Source organism: Octopus sinensis, linkage group LG8 (assembly GCF_006345805.1).
Source record: "Octopus sinensis linkage group LG8, ASM634580v1, whole genome shotgun sequence".
Lineage (NCBI taxonomy): Eukaryota > Metazoa > Mollusca > Cephalopoda > Octopoda > Octopodidae > Octopus > Octopus sinensis.
The window spans coordinates 30336289-30356157 of NC_043004.1; the positions used below are offsets into that span (position 1 = coordinate 30336289).

The 19869-nt window shown below is 35.5% G+C and overlaps 1 protein-coding gene and 1 long non-coding RNA gene across 2 annotated transcripts in view; both read right to left on the reverse strand.

Annotated features, from left to right (window-relative positions):
• LOC118764522 overlaps positions 1 to 8695 on the reverse strand; it is a 12149-nt gene extending 3454 nt beyond the window's left edge. The window contains exons 1-2 of the long non-coding RNA XR_005000332.1: positions 8613 to 8695; positions 8195 to 8197 (exon numbers count right to left, since the gene is read on the reverse strand). This is a non-coding gene — a long non-coding RNA (uncharacterized LOC118764522). The remainder of the gene's footprint in view (positions 1 to 8194; positions 8198 to 8612) is intronic.
• LOC115215059 (tolloid-like protein 1) overlaps positions 1 to 19869 on the reverse strand; it is a 227281-nt gene that overhangs the window by 99785 nt on the left and 107627 nt on the right. The window lies entirely within an intron of this gene.

Genomic DNA, 19869 nt, shown 5'->3' on the forward strand with positions numbered 1-19869 from the left:
ATATATACACACACACACACACATGTGTTCAGCAAAAATTTAGATTCAGATGACTATGGTACTTAAGTTGAGGCACTAGAATTTAGTACAGCATTATCCATACAATTTCAAAATAAGGTGATTGCTTATTTTGATACATGTATATATATATCATCATCATCATCATCATCGTTTAGCGTCCGTTTTCCATGCTAGCATGGGTTGGACGGTTCAACTGGGGTCTGTGAAGCCAGAAGGCTTCATCAGGCCCAGTCAGATCTGGCAGTGTTTCTACGGCTGGATGCCCTTCCTAACGCTAACCACTCCGTGAGTGTAGTGGGTGCTTTTTACGTGCCACCCGCACAGGTGCCAGACAGAGCTGGCAAACGGCCACTAACGGATGGTGCTTTTTATGTGCCACCGGCACGGGGGCCAGACGAGGCTGGCAACGGACACGAATGGATGGTGCTTTTTACGTGCCACCGGCACGAGGCCAGTCGGGGCGGCGCTGGCAACGGTCGCGAAGGGATGGTTCTCTTACATGCCACCGGCACTGGTAACACATCTGCAATTTCCATTGATCGATTTCGATTCTGATCCTCACTTGCCTCACCAGGTCTTCACAAGTCAACAGGTCTTCACAAGTCAACAGGTCTTCACAAGTCAACAGGTCTTCACAAGTTCAACAGGTCTTCACAAGTCAACAGGTCTTCACAAGTCACAGGTCTTCACAAGTCAACAGGTCTTCACAAGTCAACAGGTCTTCACAAGTTCAACAGGTCTTCACAAGTCAACAGGTCTTCACAAGTCAACAGGTCTTCACAAGTCAACAGGTCTTCACAAGTCAACAGGTCTTCACAAGTCAACAGGTCTTCACAAGTTCAATATATATATATATATATATATATATATATATATATATATATATATATATATATATATATATACACACACATATATATATCGCGTTAAATGTTCATATGTTATCTTATCTCATGGTGCGATATGAACATTTAACGTGGTTTTTAGTGTCAGGGATTTGACTGCTATTTTGGCATGGTGGTGTCTATCAGACACCCTTATTTTTAGTTATATATATAGAGAGAGAATGATAGATAGATAGATAGATAGATAGATAGATAGATAGATAGATAGATAGATAGATAGATAAATATAGATATAGGTGCAGACATGGCTGTGTGGTAAGAAGCTTGCTTCCCAACCATGTGGTTCCAGGTTCAGTCCCACTGCATAGCACCTTGGGCATGTCTTCTGCAATAGCCTCAGGCCAACCAAAGCCTTGTGGTGGGATTTAGTAGATGAAAACTGAAAAGAAGCCTGTCATATATATATGTATATGTGTGTGTGTGAGTGTGTGTCTTTGTGTCTGTGTTTGTCCCCTACCACTGCATGACAACCGGTGCTGGCATGTTTACGTTCCAGTAAATTAGTTGTATGACAAAACAGACTGATAGAATAAGTGCTAGACTTTAGAAAAATAAGTACTGGGATCGATTCATTTGACTAGAAAATTTTTCTGATGGGGTGCCCCAGCATGGTTGCAGTCTAATGACTGAAACAAGTAAAAGATACAAAAATATAAGGATATGGACTGGAAGATGTGGTGATTTGCTGTACCTGATAAGACACATGAAGCTAAGTAAAATCGCTATCTTCCACATATACAGGTTTGTCTTTCAGGTGCCAGTGCCACTTAAAAAGCACCCATACCAGTGCTGGTGCCACAGGAGATAGTTGGAGTCTGGACAACTCTCTGCTGGCCAGCTCCATGTCAAACCATCCAACCCATGCAAGGATGGAAAGCAATAATAATAATAATAATAATAATAATAATAATAATAATAATAATAATAATAATAATAATAATAATGATGATGATGATGATGATGATGATGATGATGAGGATGATGATGATACCAATGGATGGATTGTACCAGTAATTTAATGGTACAACCTTCTCACTCAGAGTCACACTGATTTTGTCTGAGAATTTCATCAAGAGTACACATGTCTGCAGAATACTTAACCACTTATGTGCTAATTCAATGAATAAATAACTTCTAAATTGATCAAACAACTGAATACTCATCATCATCATCATCATCATCATTTAGCGTCCGTTTTCCATGCTAGCATGGGTTGGACGGTTCTACTGGGGTCTGTGAAGCCAGAAGGCTTCATCAGGCCCAGTCAAATCTGGCAGTGTTTCTACGGCTGGATGCCCTTCCTAACGCCAAATAGGAAATTCTGACCAAGATCCGTTTATGGCTAATAATGGATCTCAGTCACAGTTTCTAATCGAATGTAGGTTTGTTTAATGCGTGCAATCAATGACATACTTCTAAAACCTGACTGTCTAAGTATATACTTTGGCCAAATGATAGAACTCCATCTACAGAAGTAATTTCTGTTGTTTCACATATCTTTACATATCTTCTCATTTCTTCACTCACTAATCAGGAGTGCTTATTTCATACAATCTTAAGAGAGAGAGAGAGAAAGAGATAGATAGATAGATAGATAGATAGATAGATAGATAGATAGAGAGAGAGAGAGAGAGAGAGAGAGAGAGAGAAGAGAGAGAGAGAGAGAAAGAGAAAAATACAGACAGGGAAGAAGAGAGCATAGCATATTTTTACTATAGAAAATGCAACAAATAAATTTGCATATCAGTTCATTCATTGACAATATGTATTAATTAATTAATGAAAGTACTGAAACAGTGTATTTATGGATAAACTATACATGATTTTTTGTTTACTTTTTGTTTACTTGTTTCAATCATTTGACTGTGGCCTTACTAGAGCACTGCCTTAAAGGGTGTTAGTTGAAGAAATCAATGTCAGGGTTTATTCTTTGTAAGCCTAGTACTTATTCTATAAATTTCTTTTGTTAAACCACTAAGTTACAGGGACATAAATACACCAGCATCAGTTGTCAAGTAATGGCAGGGGGACAAACACAAAACACACACACAAATATATACATATATATGTGTGTATGTATATATATATATATATATATATATATATGTGTGTGTGTGTGTGTATACACACACGGTGGGCTTCTTCCAGTTTCTATCTACCAAATCCACTCACAAGGCTTCAGTCAGCCCAAGGTTATAGTAGAAGACACTTGTCCAAGGTGCAACAGAGTGTGACTGAACCCAGAACCATGTGGTTTGGAAGCAAACTTCTTACCACACAGCCACGCCTGCACCTATGTTTTTATTTAATAAATATATAATTACGTTTACCAAAAGAGGAGGAAACATGTTAATAGAAGAATTGCTGAGGAGATCACAGATGTGTGACAAAAGATTTTCAGACAATGGACATATGATAAAATAAAAACAATCATCAATGAGTGACAAACGAATATATACTGTGTGTATTTGTTTGGGAAAAAAAGTAAAAAGACCATCCCCAAATATAGCAATAACTATATAACTATATAATTACAAAAACTCGAAAAGAAACCATGACATGTTGCAACATTAAGGTCAAATGTTTGCTGGGAATCCCCAGAATATCTCAGACAGACAGCCTCTGCTGGGACCAGAATGGACAGCTGTCTTGAAATATTCTTACCAGTGAGAAATACTAACAAAATACTAACAAGGAAACTAGCAGGGTCTGCCTCAAACAATGTCAGATTTTCTTATGATGTGACCAGCCAGGTGTGCTTTCGATCATGTGTCAGAAGACATGGCAGCCACTAAATATAAACCGTCATCATGCCAAGTTCACTGTGCAGATATTCTTAACTTCATCGTGGAATATGCTAATAGCTTTGGTTATTTGATTTATAGGAGTCATTTGACATGCATCACCATGTGGTGAACATGATCAACATTTTCCTCAGTGGTGGCAGTTGTAAGATGTCCAGACCTTGGGTCATCTTCATGACCCTCCGTTCCCCTCCCAAATTCAGCTGTACACTTTTTCACTGTTGATAAAGCTGGAGTATCATCCCCTAACATAGCAACCATGTCAGCATTAATGTTGTTAGGGGGCTAAACCCTTTTTCTGCAAATATTTTGATAATATGTTGATGCCAAATTTTGTCTATTTTGAAGAGAAGTCACTACTAGTAATTTTTGAAGTTTTCTTTGAACTGTCAGATGTTAGTTTACCTGGCAAGAAACACTGCAAAATTTAATGCATACAAGATTTCACAGTTCTAACCTCACTCCTTCATAATCAGTCCTTGAACTTTTCAGCCTACTCTCATGCAAGTGTGTGAGGAGAGAGACAGAGTTGGTCTTAAAACTGAAAATTCATTACAATAATACTGTTTAAAACTACAACAAAATTTTGCTCCATTTGCATGGAGTCCAAACATGACATTATAACAAAGTTTCATTGTATCTATAACGATAAGAGTGTATAATGGTTTTTTAAGAATGAGTGTGAAATCAAAGAGAATCAAAAGAGAAAGAACAATTACAAACATGGAAAGTTTAGGGGCCATGGGAACTGAGAAAAGAACTGAAGGATACTTTTATAAAGAGAAAGGTCACTTGTTGTTGTGTTGCTTCTGTTCTGATCAAGAAAGCCTTGTTCAAAAGTGTTCCATCCATGGCCATCCTGTCTTGCACTCAGAACTTTCTTTGCTTAGAAAAGAGGGTTTAGCTTTTAAAAAAATTAGCTGCTATTTCAAAGAGGGCAAGTGACTTTATTGTCTAAAAAAGAAAATTTTATGACTAAGTATAAAGTTTAGATGAAATTGAAATTGGAGGAAGGAAAGGTTAATTAGTTTCTGTAATTAAGTAATTTATCTTAAATTAGCTACTGGATTTTTTTGTGTTAACAACGGTTTTTATGTTGTTTTTGGATGTTTATCAAATAGATATCACATGCTGCATAAATTTCGTAGATAAATACTCCAGTTTTTACTTACTAAGAAAAATATGAGAGAAATTTGTAGAAAAATTGCATCTTGGTTCAATTATAGATTAAATCACGGCCAATCATTTTGGAAATAAATAAAACAAACAAAATTTCTGTTAATTTTCTTCTACATTTCAACAAAAACATTTTGAAAGCTTCCATACTGAAAGAGTTCAAAAATGAAAAGCAGAATAGTTCCAGAACGATAGAAAAAAAAAAAAAAAAAAAGAAATGGTAAATCTTTCTAATGTAAAATAAAAAGCTAATTATGTAGAAAGTGACGTGAAATTGGAAGTAATTTCTTTAAGAATGCTATCAGGAAAATAATTGTAATTATTTTGAATGTAGGAAAGTAAAGATAAATTATTAATTAGTGTATAGACTTTGCAAGTAATTATAAGAAAGTAGTGTAATATGTATATAAAACAGAAAAATTACAATGACAGCAAAATATTGCTGAGAAGACATGAGCATAATCACTGACAATTGCGAATGAGGCAAGAAAGAAAAAGGATGTGTGAGGTGAAAAACCTACAAGAGAAATGGTAATGATAGAGGAAGAGTGAATTCTAGAACAAATATGAAATTATTAAGCAAGGTATAATTCTAAAGAGATGGTGGTTCTGTGACGAATATTACCAAGTGTTTACATTTTCAGTCATTCATTTCTTGATTCTTGATTACAATGAAGGTGACTATGCCTGAGAATTCTTGTAGCAGAGTGGCTCTTTAGTATTATGAGAAACTATCAAGACAAGCAAATTTTAAATGATTCTAGGGGCAGTAATGTTCAGCAGAGTATCTCAGCCTTAACAAACATCAAGCAGTTGAAACATAGAATGTTTCCAAATAAAAATGCCAGTTTTTCATAGCTTTAAACAAGATAATTTGATCTCAGTACTACATAATGAAACCTACTAGTTATATATATGTACACTCCTGTTAGTGGAGGCGCAATGGCCCAGTGGTTAGGGCAGCGGACTCGCGGTCATAGGATCGCGGTTTCGATTCCCAGACTGGGCGTTGTGAGTGTTTATTGAGCGAAAACACCTAAAAGCTCCACGAGGCTCCGGCAGGGGATGGTGGTGATCCCTGCTGTACTCTTTCACCACAACTTTCTCTCACTCTTACTTCCTGTTTCTGTTGTACCTGTATTTCAAGGCGCCGGCCTTGTCACTCTCTGTGTCACGCTGAATATCCCTGAGAACTACGTTAAGGGTGCACGTGTCTGTGGAGTGCTCAGCCACTTACACGTTAATTTCACGAGCAGGCTGTTCCGTTGATTCGGATCAACCGGAACCCTCATCGTCGTAACCGACGGAGTGCTTCCACCACACTCCTGTTACACACTAGCTGGTTATTAGATAGGTACACTGTACTTCAACACTCCCTAGTTATAGATTCATTACACTTCCACTCTTCTTAGTTATACGTACACAACACTACTACACTATGCAACCACATTTCCTAGTAATGGATAAGTACAATACGCTACAACTATCCCATTTCCTAGTTATGGGTAGATACACTACACTGCGGCTACCTAGTTATGGTTACACTAGAGTTCCACACTCCCTTGTAAGCCCTAGGAATTAACATCAAAGTCTCTTTATGTACTGAGGGTAATTATATAGTTATTGCTATATTAATCTTTGGCCTTAACAAAACTCCATACCATGGGATGGATTGGGATTAAACTAGGCAAGACAGGAGTGTTAACTTTTTGAGACATAACATACACACACCCTCTGCACATGCATGTGTGTACCTATATTTATGTAAAGCCAATGCTGTGCCAAAAAAGCATACTTCAATGATTCAATAACCAGAGATCGATAAATTATGTACCAAGCTGAACAAAATACTGGAGTTGATACAATCAACTAAACCCCCTTTGAGATGGTGCTCCAGCATGACCACAGTCCACTGATTGAAACCAGTAACAGAACAAAGAATAAACAATTTCATAAGGGGAAAAAAATCAAGAATAATATTCTCATATGTCCTTACCATCTGTACTACTATTAATAATAATACTCACTAGATATAATTATTCTTCTCCCTTCATCTTCAATACTTGACTAAACAACATAACCAGTTAAATTATATAATACCACCTATATAAAATAATTCTTGTTCCCCATCCATCTTCACTCATGTTTTCTACATCTAACTAAACATAAGAAATTATAATAATGCTTATATATAATAATGTTTCCCCACACCCACTTCTCCAACCATGTTGTCTCCACTTAAGTAAAGAACATAAGCAGTTAAATTTTAAATTATTTCATCTCTCCCTGTCCATCTTAAAAATAAAAGCAATATACTGTATTAATGTTCAGAATCTATTAGAAAATGTTGTTATCTTTTGACACTGAGAACACTGAAAGACAGAGAATGGCATTAAAATGAATGTGCTGTCTAGTCAATTTACATTTTTAATAACAAAAATGTATTTCTCTCTCTCTCTTTAAAGGAGTCAAAATAATTTATGCCTGCCATTATTTGCTTCATAGTAATAGTAATTCCTTCATTTACATAACGGTATTGATTGTCTTTTTTTCTTTTTCTTCTCTTTCGCTGCTTTATTCTTGTTCAAGATGCTGAAAATGCTTCTTGATTTTGGTAGGCAAAAACATTAAAAAATTCTTTTAAATTACAGATGTTGTTAATGCTGTTTCAATTTATATATAATTAGCATAATGTTAACGAATACTGTTCATTTACTTGTCATCCTTATGAAAATGTCGGAAATCATATTAAACATTGATACATTGGAATTATCAAGCAGTACTTAACAAATAAAATGCAGCCTTATAACTATTTTCTAATATTCCAGCTTGAGTTTATTGTTACCAACACAATAGCTTAATTTCTTGCATTTCCTTTCAGCCTATCTTACATTATCCTTACTGAATTACACAATATGTTAGGCTTCCTAATTCCATCTGTTAGTATTATTATAAACTTCTTACTGAAGTTATTTTCTTTCTTACACATGGATCTTTTCTATGTAACCATTTATAATATGTATGGATCTTATCAATCTTGATAATACTGCTTCACAAACATAAATTCTATATGTGAGTTATTAGACATTATAACTCATCTTTGAATTAGTAAATGTAACTTACATGTGTGTTATTAGATATTTAGAAGCTCATACGTGAATTATAAGACATTATAACTTATTTAATATGTACATCCTGCTTCTTAGAATAGGTAACGTTGTAACTATTTGTGTTGTATGAGATGGTTAAATTGCTTTACATCAGGTGAGGTTTTTACGTATGAAACACTGCCTCAAAATGTCCTGTCCAATCCATGTTGGCATGGAAAAAGCTGATTTAAAAACAAAAGGTTGATGGATAATATAGAAAACATTCATGTGTAAACTATACTCATGGATGTATAGATTACATTATATTGTTTTTAATGTTACCTACAGATGCTACCTACATATTATAAAGTTATACATGAATATTACACATGACTCCCCAAAAGATTGTTTTATAGCAAACTGGCAGAAGGAAAGTGCACACAAAGTGGACAGAAAAATGCTTCAAAGATACACTCACTGAAGTGCTTTCAGGAAATGTAAACACCTGGGAAATGTAAGAAGAAGGCTGCCCTGCCTGGCATAGCTGCATCAACAGAGGTGCCACCTTCTATGAACAGAACAGGATCATGGGAGCACAAAGAAAACACGAGAGGCACAAGTTCAGAGCCAACTCCTTGCCTTCATTCCCAGCAGGCCACCAGTTCCTGACTTGTGGCAGAGCCTCTGAGTGCACATTGGATTGATTGGCCACAGCTGGACACAGCATGACTCATCTTCTCCCATGTAATGACCTTGGTCATCATTGATGATGATGGACAAACAGGAAGGAGGATGCATGGTTGTTGCCTACATGTTTATAATGTTACACATGAATGTTTCCCACATGTTGATAATGCTTCAAACTGAATGTCTCCTATATGTAATTTTCAATGACAAAAAAAATTCATGTAAATTATAGATATTTCTATGTGCCATTGAAAATACTTCACACGGATCTTTTCAATTATTATGTTTTAAACTGATAATTAGTGGTGGTGGTGGTGGTGGTAGTGGGATATTAACAAATACCATCATTCACCTATTCTTTAGACATTAACAATCCAAAACAAAGAATTTCCTTCTTTATTACAAGGAACAACAATTAATCCACCACCATCCCCTGCCAAACACCACCACATTGCCATCGATGTCTTTAGTACAGTCCACTCTGTTGAAAACATTGAAAAGGTGGTTTTTGGTCCAAGGATAACTGCCTCCACTTCTCACACCATTTTGTAGAAAAGTTTGTTAAAAAATATATATTAGTGACAGAATCAGTATTAATGCTGAGAGATAATATTTATCTCCACTTAAATGCAGATGTTCGGTTAGAACAAACTATACTGTAATAGATACTCTTAGAGCTTCTCTCATGAGAGTTTCTCTCATGGTATCTATTGCAGTATAGTTTGTTCTAACAGAACATTCATGTTTAAGTGGGGATAAATATTACCACTTAGAAGTTGATTGGTGCTGCCCTTTCTTGCATGTCTAACTATATTTGATGTGTTATATCTGAGAGTTGTTAATACAACCAAGTCTGGTTTATGAATATATCAGGTTTTTTTTTATATATATACTGGACATATCAAGCTGAGAAGAAAGAAAGGAAATAAAACTTTACATTCTCTCTCCCACACACATACACACACTTACACACACTCTCTCTCTCTCTCTCTCACTTTCTCACACACACTCTTTCCCGCATACGCACACTCTTTCCCTCATACACACACTTTCTCTCACTCAGATTCCATCTCTCTTTCTTCCTTCGAAAATATTACTGAAAATACTGAGAGAGAGACAGGGTTTAATCTCAAACCCTCTTCTTTTGAATCAAATCCTTCCAGTGTTGTTGTGTGGTTTTGGGTTGAGAGTATTCACTTTGAACTAAACACTACAACATCCTCTGTCTTATTTATCTGCCAGGAAAACAAGAAGGACAACTGTAAGAGAGGGAGCAAGAGGAAGAGCAGGAGAGAAAATGGGAGAGAGAGAGATAGGAAGATAGAGAAAATGAGATAAAGAGAGGGAATGAGAACAATTTAGATGTGAGTCCGAGAAGTAAATGGACGTATTTATGTTATTTTATTATAGCCCTTGGTGTTGTGGTTGGTTGGATCATTTCAGAGGAGAGATTTCAGTGAGGGAATCTACTCATTATTTATCATTACTGGAAGTAATTTGTGCGTATGTATATGTATGCACATACGCGTATGTGTGTGTTTACACGTGCACACATGCACATTTGTGTCTCTGAGTATGCATTTGTGTGTGTGTATGTAATTGAACATTAAACCATTCTCCACATCACAAGAATAGTTTATCAATACATACCCAGAGGACCACCCCGCCTCCCTCTGACCACTGCGTTTCTTTAATTCTAGTCGCACATCCTTATTACTTATCTAATTACATACTCAATTCGCTTTCCTTTATCATCTGGCCATGTTTAATCCCTAGGGACAAATTACCACTAATTTGTCAAACACTAATCATCATTTATTACCTGGGAATATTTTCCATTTTAGATTCCACTCCACATGGCAACCAATATCTCTGCAGTATTTTAGGAATCTCATGATAAAATAAATGAAATTAAAACTCTGCTGACATTATGTAATCACCAACCATTTTATTATTATTATTATTATTATTATTATTATTATTACTACTACTAATATTGCCATTAACCGTCACTGCATCATCATCAACATCATCATCATCATCATCATCATTATCATTATTAAGGCAGCAAGCTGGCAGGATTTTTGGCATGTTGGACGTGGTAAGTAGCTTGCTTATGAACCACATGGTTCCGGGTTCAGTCTTACTGCATGGTACCTTGGGCAAGTGTCTTCTAATATAGCCTCGGCCCGACCAAAGCTTTGTGAGTGGATTTAGTAGACAGAAACTGAAAGAAGCCTCTCGCATATATGTATACATATATATATATGTGTGTGTGTGTGTGTTTGTCCCCCCAATATCCCTTGACAACCGATGCTGGTATGTTTATGTCCTCGTAAACTAGCGGTTCGGCAAAAGTGACCAATAGAATAAGTACTAGGCTTACAAAGAATAAGTCCTGGGGTCGATTTGCTTGACTAAAGGTGGTGCTCCAGCTTGGCCACAGTCAAATGACTGAAACAAGTAAAAGAGTAAAATGCTTAGCATCATTTCATCCATCTTTACATTCTGGATTCAAATTCCACCAAGGTCAAGTTTGCCTTTCATCCTTTCAGGGGTCGATAAAATAAGTGCCAGTTGAACACTGGGGGGTGGGGGCGATGTAAACGACTCATCCCCCCTCCCAAACTTGTGCCAAAATTTGAAAGCATTGTTATTGTTACATCATTATTGTCAACATAAGCTGGCATTCAAACCCTATGTCATCATCATCATCGTCATCATTATCATCACCACTACCATTGACACCTGTAGTAGCAGCAGCAGTACAAGCACCACCACCACCACCACCACCACCACCACCACCACCACCACCACTACTATAACGTGAGGTTGAGAGACTGATACAGTAAGTGGGTTTATATAGAAGTGAATGAGTGCAGGCATGGATGGGTAGTTAATAAGTTTGCTTTTCAATCACATAATGCTTAGGATTCAAACACTTCTTGTCATCTTATACCAAAGTCTTTTTCTGCTATAAGCTTTAAATTTTCCAGAACCTTGTAAGTTAAATTGGTAGACAGTAAATGTTTGGAAATCAATCATATATATATATATATATATATATATATATATATGTGTGTGTGTAAATATAAGATCCAGGGATTGAGGTGTAGGAAGAAAGTTAGCTTTAAAGCAATCCATAGTAAATATAAAAAAACAACTTTCAGGAACAATAGTGGTTTATTGAGAAGGAGAGTTGTGGATTTTTTGTATCAAAGTATGATAATCTGAAAAATTCTTTTAATATTTCATGGTAGGCAACCAGGGTTGCCAAGTATGTGAATCAGAAGATAAGAGTTGAGGAATGGAGTGGATAAAATCTGGGCGACATATGTTTCATAGTGAGTGAAACCTCAGAAGTGAGATGTATCCTGCAAGCTACTCGTCAGGCTATGGGTATCTTGATTAAATAAAAGTTTACATTGTCACAAGGTGCATGTTAACACATGTACCGCCTTGTGACAATGTATGAAACACATGTAGCCCAGATTTTATCTACTTCATTCCTCAACTCTTATATATATATATATACACACACACAGACACAGACACACACACATATATGTATACCCATATGCACATGTATATATATGTATGTATACTTATATGTACATATGTATATACATATATGTGAGAGTGTGTGTGTGTGTGTATTTTCCTTAGTCTTTGGTATCATTTGTTTCCAGTTGTCCACATGATGATGCTTTGATGTTTATTGTTCAATAAACAGAGGATTATTAACTTGTTTGGAAACATGTGAAAGTTGGCATCAGGAAGAACATCTGGCCATAAAAATTCTACTCCTGTACAATCTCATCTGACCCATGCAAGCATGAAAAAGGGGAAGTTAAACCAATGATGAGGATGATGATATTGATAATATGTATATACACTATGCTAATTGATTAATTATTATATATTCTGTCATTTATCACCACCCAATCACCTTAATTCCATGTTCTTTAGGTTATACTATATAAGGTGATATAGAAGACCCCCTTCAGTCATGAATGACCATGGGATCGCATCTAGAAAGTTCCCCACTGAGGCACAAGTTCAGGCAAGATTATGGAAGACACAGCTTGATACCAGTGATGTCACAACTCATTTCTACAGCTGAGTGAACTGGAACAACGTGAAATAAAGTGCCTTACTCAAGAACACAACACTCAGCCTGGTCCAGGAATTGAACTCACTACCTTATGATTGAGATGACAGATAATATGTAGACTGTGTTAAATGATAACTGATTAGAAACAGCATAACAAACAAAGTGATATCTTGCACAGAACATTGACCTCCTGGAATCTGTCCAGAGACGTGCAACCAAACGCATACCCTCCATCAGACACCTACCATATTCTGAGCGCCTTGTTTCCCTGGGCATGGATTCACTGAAGCTCCGGCGTTTGGCGACGGACTTGGTAAACACCCACAAAGTTATCAACCACCTCACCAACAACAACACTGAACACCTTTTTGATCTCCATGTGTCTAACACACGTGGACATGCCTACAAAGTCAGAAAACAATACAGCTCCCATGACTTTCGGAAACATTTTTTCACGCTCAGAGTTGCTGAAGCATGGAATAAACTGCCTGCGTCAGTTGTTGACTGCCATGACACTGCATCTTTTAAGGCCCTCATGCTTTCCGAAATCCGCCGAAACTACACCTGATTATATATACACTTTAGATGAGTTGTAGTGCACCTGAGCACTGTACACAATTATTATTATTATTATTATTATCTATTAATCTTTATAGCAAATGTATTATTGATTTTTGATGTGACACATTTTGTTGGTGAAGTTGATTAAATCAAATTTAATATATTACTGGTATATATTTTAATGAACCTAGAGTGAAAAAAATATAAAGTCCTTCCCTTCAGTGATTTGAACTCTAAGCAGTGAATACCGAACTATTTATAGTAGAGCAGTTGCAGTGAATGTATTGTCCCTCTGCAACTGGTGTTTCTAATACATCAATGGAAAGATAATACTATTAATAAAATGCCATTTAGTATGTAGTGGTTGTGTGTATATCATTATTAAATATTCTTCAATCAATTTTATGTTTCCGCAAAAATATAAAGAAAATAATGAAAAAAAAAAGGTAAAAACATTCTTCTACTTTTCACATTTAGAAAACAGAATTTTTTTTACCAAAAATAAAAAATAAATAAATGTTGAAAAGCAGTGTTTTGTACAACATCGTTTCAATATTGACAAATATTTCCTTACTAAAATATAATCAGTGGTTCTCAAATTTCTAAACAAACTGGAGTCAATAATTCAGAGCATGATGGGAATGTCGGCAAAATGGCAGATGGAATTACACACCATCACTAGTTTCAGGGAGAATAAACTTAATAGACTTAAAATAAACAAATAAATGTTTATTTATTGAATTTATGGGAATTTTTTTTAGAAAATAGAATAATTCTAAAATTGGACAGACTTTGGTAATTTTCATACCTTTCAATAAATTATGGCTATGTGGTTAAGAAGCTTGCTTCCTAACCATATAATTTTGGGTTCAGTTTCAGTATGTAGCACCTTGAGAAAATGTCTTCTACTATAGCCTGGTGGGGGCCAACCAAAGCCTTGTGAGAAGATCTGGTTGACACACTGAAAAAAATGCCCTTCATACATACACAAACACACATATACATACACATATGTATGTGTGTATGTGTTTTTATGTATCCTAGTATAGACATCACACGATGGTTGTAAATGAACATATTTTCACAATGCTGTTAATGACTTGTCTTTCTAATTTCTTAATTAGCAGTGTCTTTGCTGCTTTGGAGAAGCTGCTCAGTATAGTATCTTAATATATGTTGGTATAAATCTCAATCTATTTAATCCAGGTGGAATAACTGTAGGTTTTTCATCGATGGATGCTTTCATTTTCATTAATTTTTGGCCTTATATTTATACCCCACTGGTACCGGTATCATGAAAAATCATGCAGTACATTCTGTAGAGTAGCTGACATTGGGAAAGGCAGCCAGCCATAGAAACCATGCCAAATCAGGCATGGGAGCTCAGCACGATCCTCTGGATCATAGGATACTGTCAAACAATCCAACCTATACCAGCATGAATGACAGACATTAAATGATGACAATGATGATAGTAATATTAGCTGGGTAATTTATTTCAGTTACTGCATGCAATTTCTTTCCTCTTTCCCAGACTATTATACCTGGTCTGTTATGCTTCCACTTTATTAAGGTCTTCATTACAATACACCACAAATATCCTTTCACATGAATGCTCATGCCCTCCACATCATGTAATTTCTTATATATTTTCAACCTCAATTTTACCCTTCCACACATTGCATTATACAATGCAATGCATCCAAACATTATACAATGTTCTGACCATGACATCATGCTTCATATTAAAATGATATTGGGATGACATTGAAAGAGTTAGATATTATATGACCCTAGAGTTAATTATATAGAGTCTGCATTAATGATCATATTCAGGTATGTTTTACCTGTCTGTCTGTCTTGTTTTGTACATCAAGTATTTTGTTACTCTCTGTTCCTGTTTGCAAAAACATCACCTTTAAAATGGAAACTAGTGTCCCAACTGTTGGTTTGAAATACACTTCTTTGATACCTATTTATGTATGTGTGTGCACATATGCATGCATACATACATGTATGTATGTATATATATATATATATATGTGTGTGTGTGTGTGTGTGTGTGTGTGTGTGTGTGTATGTGTGTGTGTATGTGTGTGTATGTGTGTGTGTGTATATGTGTGTGTGTGTGTATGTGTAAATATATGTGTGTGTGTGTATGTATGTATAAATATATGTGTGTGTGTGTGTGTGTGTGTGGATCTGCCTGTATTTATATATGCTTGTATGTGTATGTATGTAAGTTCTCTTCTATTTTGAATTATTTGAAGTTTTCAATGTAGGGAAGGAGCTCCTTAAACAGGTAAAAGATAAAAAGTAACAAAAAAAAAAGTAAAAAGAAAAAAGATAGGAATTGTATAAAAAAAGTGTTAAAATATTTTATACTGTAGATGTATAAGCAATCTATTGCACCTAAACTTTAGCAACAAAATCTTATATGGACCCTCAAGGGTCATGTGGACCCCAGAATAGAACCACTGGTCTTGGAGAAGGAAACTATGAAATAACACCCAGTTCTTTGTGAAGCTGGAAATCTTGTACTTGTTTTTTTCTGGATAACTCAGTTTTTAGGTGAAAATCTTAATGATATTGTACAAGCTTTTATTGACTTTAAATTTCAGCACAGGTATTGCTAACAGCTATTGCCTTTAGCATTTAGGATAAGGTAATTTGTTAGTGATGGTCATATTTGTGTATGATTTGATAACCACCATGTATGTATGTTTATAAATATGTATGAATTTCTGTATGCTGTGTTCTATGGTATAATGAACCAGTGCAAATAGTGAGATATATTTGTCCATGGAAGGGTTTTATTGCATTAAGAAACACAATTAACAGTACTGGTGATGGTACAGAAATTGTTCACCAGTGAATTATTATAGACTGTTGTCTTATAAGCAGTGTATCAAATCTTTAAACCAACAAGCAGAGGTATTTTATTGGATTACCTTGGGCAGGTTTAGTCAGATAAACCTGACATGTTTATACAGTTTAATGTAAACAGAATTGATTGTGTTAACGACTAGATAAATACTGGGATTAATTGATTTAAGACAAAGATGATATTCTTTGCAAAACAGATAATAATTAATTGAATTAGCAAAAATATAACACAGGGAAATATTAAATATAACACCTTAATTAAATAATACAAGCTGATTTAATTGAGTTAGTAAAAAGATAAAGTATAAGGATTTATTAATTTAGCCAAACATTAATAATTAATTGAATTAAGGCTTAAAAGAGGGATTAAGTATGATGAGGTTTTAAAATTGATTTAACTGTATTCTGAAACTAAATTGAATTAACCTACATAGATGTTGTTAGGCCTCATGAAAAGTTAAGATACCGTTATGCTTTAAGTTAACATCCGAAAGAAACTAACATACTTAGAGGAAAATAAAAATACTGTTTTGTTGCTCTTCAAGGAATGATGGTCCGTCTGTCTGCCTGTTTGTCTGTCTGTCTCTCTCTCTCTCTCTCTGTCTCACACACACACACACACATAGTTTCATTACTTTGTTTATAAACCTGAGTACACTGATGATTAAACGTTAATTATTTCTGTTTATTTAATCACTAACGATTCAAACTATAAACGAATAAAAACACAATTTTTTACTCTTTTAAATTATGTAAGTTTAAAGACGAAAATTTTAATTACCACAATGTAATTACTGACAGTATTAATAAGCCACAAAAACGAATGTCATTTAATTTATGAACACTTTAGAAAAAAATGTATTTTAATTTTGATATTCAATATTCTACTCTGAGTAAGAGCTATTGTAATAACTATTTCATTATATCTGCTGATGATCTGTTGTGTTGGGTAAATGAGAAAGCTTTGCATCAGAGATGTAGTCATGGATAGTCCAGCTGTATAAGCTGAAGTGAACTTTTTGACCCATAGCTACTGCGTGGCACTTTGGGCAAGTGTCTTCTATGGGGTTGACTAAGGCCTTGTGAGTGGTGTTGGTAGATGGAAACTGAAAGTAGGCTGTCATATATATGTATATTTGTATGTGTGAGTGTATATGTGTGTGCGTGTTTGTGTATATGTAGTGGTAGTAATGCTACTACTGCTGCTGTTGATGATAATGATGATGATGATGATGCACTAATTGTTCCTTGCACCCCACTACATGGCAGATTTCATCTAACAATAGCAGTTTGCAGCAGATCGAGAAAATTTATTAATTCATCACTTCATACTGTTGTTACTCCTCTGAATCTATTATTCTATATTCGTCTCTGTCATCTGTGTTTAGAGATAATGAGATGGTTAAATAGAGAGATAGGAGGGAATAGCGATGTTGGGTACACCCACATTTACTCAGCTTGTGCCTTGTGGGGCCATTTGGGCACTTAATCGCCATTATTTATCTTTTCAGCTCCCACAGACCATTTCCTCTTTCTCTCTCCCCCTTTCTCCTAGATGTGAATAGCTATGCAAAGCTCTCTACAGGAACCTGCTCTGTTCCCCCAACCTCATAACAATCCCCTTGTCCCTTAGCATGAAGCCAACATCCTACCTTCTCCATGGTTCATAGTCCTGTGATTTGCATGGCAACCCCAATAGTAGAGTCCACAAAAAAAAAGCACCCAATCCATGCTGTAAAGTGGTTGGTATAAGGAAGGGTATCCCGCTGTTAAAACCATACCAAATTAGAGCTAGATGCACTCCTTGGACACATTGGTTCCAATCCAAACCATTCAACCTATGCCAGCATGGAACATGGATATTAAATGACAATGATGATAGCTTGTTATGATGTAGCTTGTTAATAGTAAGGTAATAATTTTAGTAACCTTAATTTCACTCCATAATTGATAGCATCTCAGCATGTTTGGGGAGTAAATAGAGTTTTGTTATGGTGTTGTTGTTGCTAATGAAGGCACACATGACTCAGTGGTTAGAGTGTTGGGCTCACAATCAGGAAATAGTGAGTTTGATTCCTGGACTGGGATGTGTATTGCACTTTTGAGCAAGACACTTTTTTTCACATTGCTCAAGTTGACGCAGCTGTAGAGATGAGTTGTGATATCACTGGTGCCAAGCTGTATCAGTCTTTGCCTTTCACTTGGATAACATCAGTAGTGTGGAGAGTGGAGGCTGGTATGAATGGGCAACTGCTTGTCTTCCATAAACAACCTTGCCTGGACTTGTGCTTTGGAGGGGAACTTCTTCTTCTTCTTCTTCTTCTTCTTCTTCTTCTTCTGTTGTTGCTAATGCATTGACAATGGTGTACATATATGTATGTGTGTGTGTGTGAGAGAGAGAGAGAGAGAGAGAGAGAGAGAGAGAGTGTGTGTGTGTATACTATGTCTGCAGTACCTAGTAGTAACATATACCATGCATACTGTCGTTATTTTGTAGTAGTTCTCTGTTTGTATGAAGCCTTGTCCTCATCATGAGCGGGGCAAGTATGTTCAATCTATATCAATTTTAAAGTGATGACTTTGAAATGTTATATGTAGTTTCATAGTTATTTTTCCTGTCAAAGTTCTTCAACATAATAAACTTCCAATTTATTACATTGAAGCTTAAACTTATATCTAGAATGGCAAATATATTTATACATGTTATCTTATATTTTTTGCTCTGCCTTCACTTTTTGATATTAGTGTAACTCTACTGTATGCTTTTCTAATTCCTCCCCTCATTTCTCTGGATTATATTTTATCAGTTCCATCTACTCTTAAATATTTGTGATGACAATTCTAGTTTAGTTCTCCGGTTTAAGCAACTGAATCTAATTTAGTGTTCTCAGTTTTAATTACTTTGGCTCTTCTTCTAGCAACTTTATCACATTTATCTGATGTCTATTCTTACATTATTATTTTTGTTAGAATATTAAAAACAATTCTTTTTCTTTTTTTTCTTATTGTTATTTATGTTTCCGTTATTGTTGTTATTTTGTTTTATACAACCTGTTCCAAGTTTCACCCAGAGACTTCAAGAAACAGCATGTTCCCCTCTTTCTCCACCCCTCCTCCTCCTCACTGCTACCACTACCACCTCCACAACCGCTACCACTACCACTATCATCAACATCATTAGTATTTTATTGATAATTGTAGAGCTGGAATGGTGATGTGTAAAAGAGGTTTGCACAGTGATAAACGAGACATGAAATGACATGTATCAAATTTATTTTAACAGCAGGAAATTAAAAACAGGAGTCGCATTTTATGATAATGTAGTTGGCCTCATAAAGAATATCCTGCAACTACTAAATTGATCAGTTCAAAGAATGTGTGAACCTATAAAAATGATAATTTATTTAGCAAAGTATGTTGTCAGTTCTTATATCAGAATGGTCAAGTCAATTCCATTGGCACCAGCATTATACTAAGTCATATTTCAGTGAGTTATGAAGGTGAAAAGTAAAGATCATCTTATTGGCATTAAACTTGCAAACAAAATGATACAAACGAAGTATCAAAGAGCTTAGAGCTAAAAAATATTAAGTGTTCAAACCTAAAACCCTTAACAGATCTGAAAT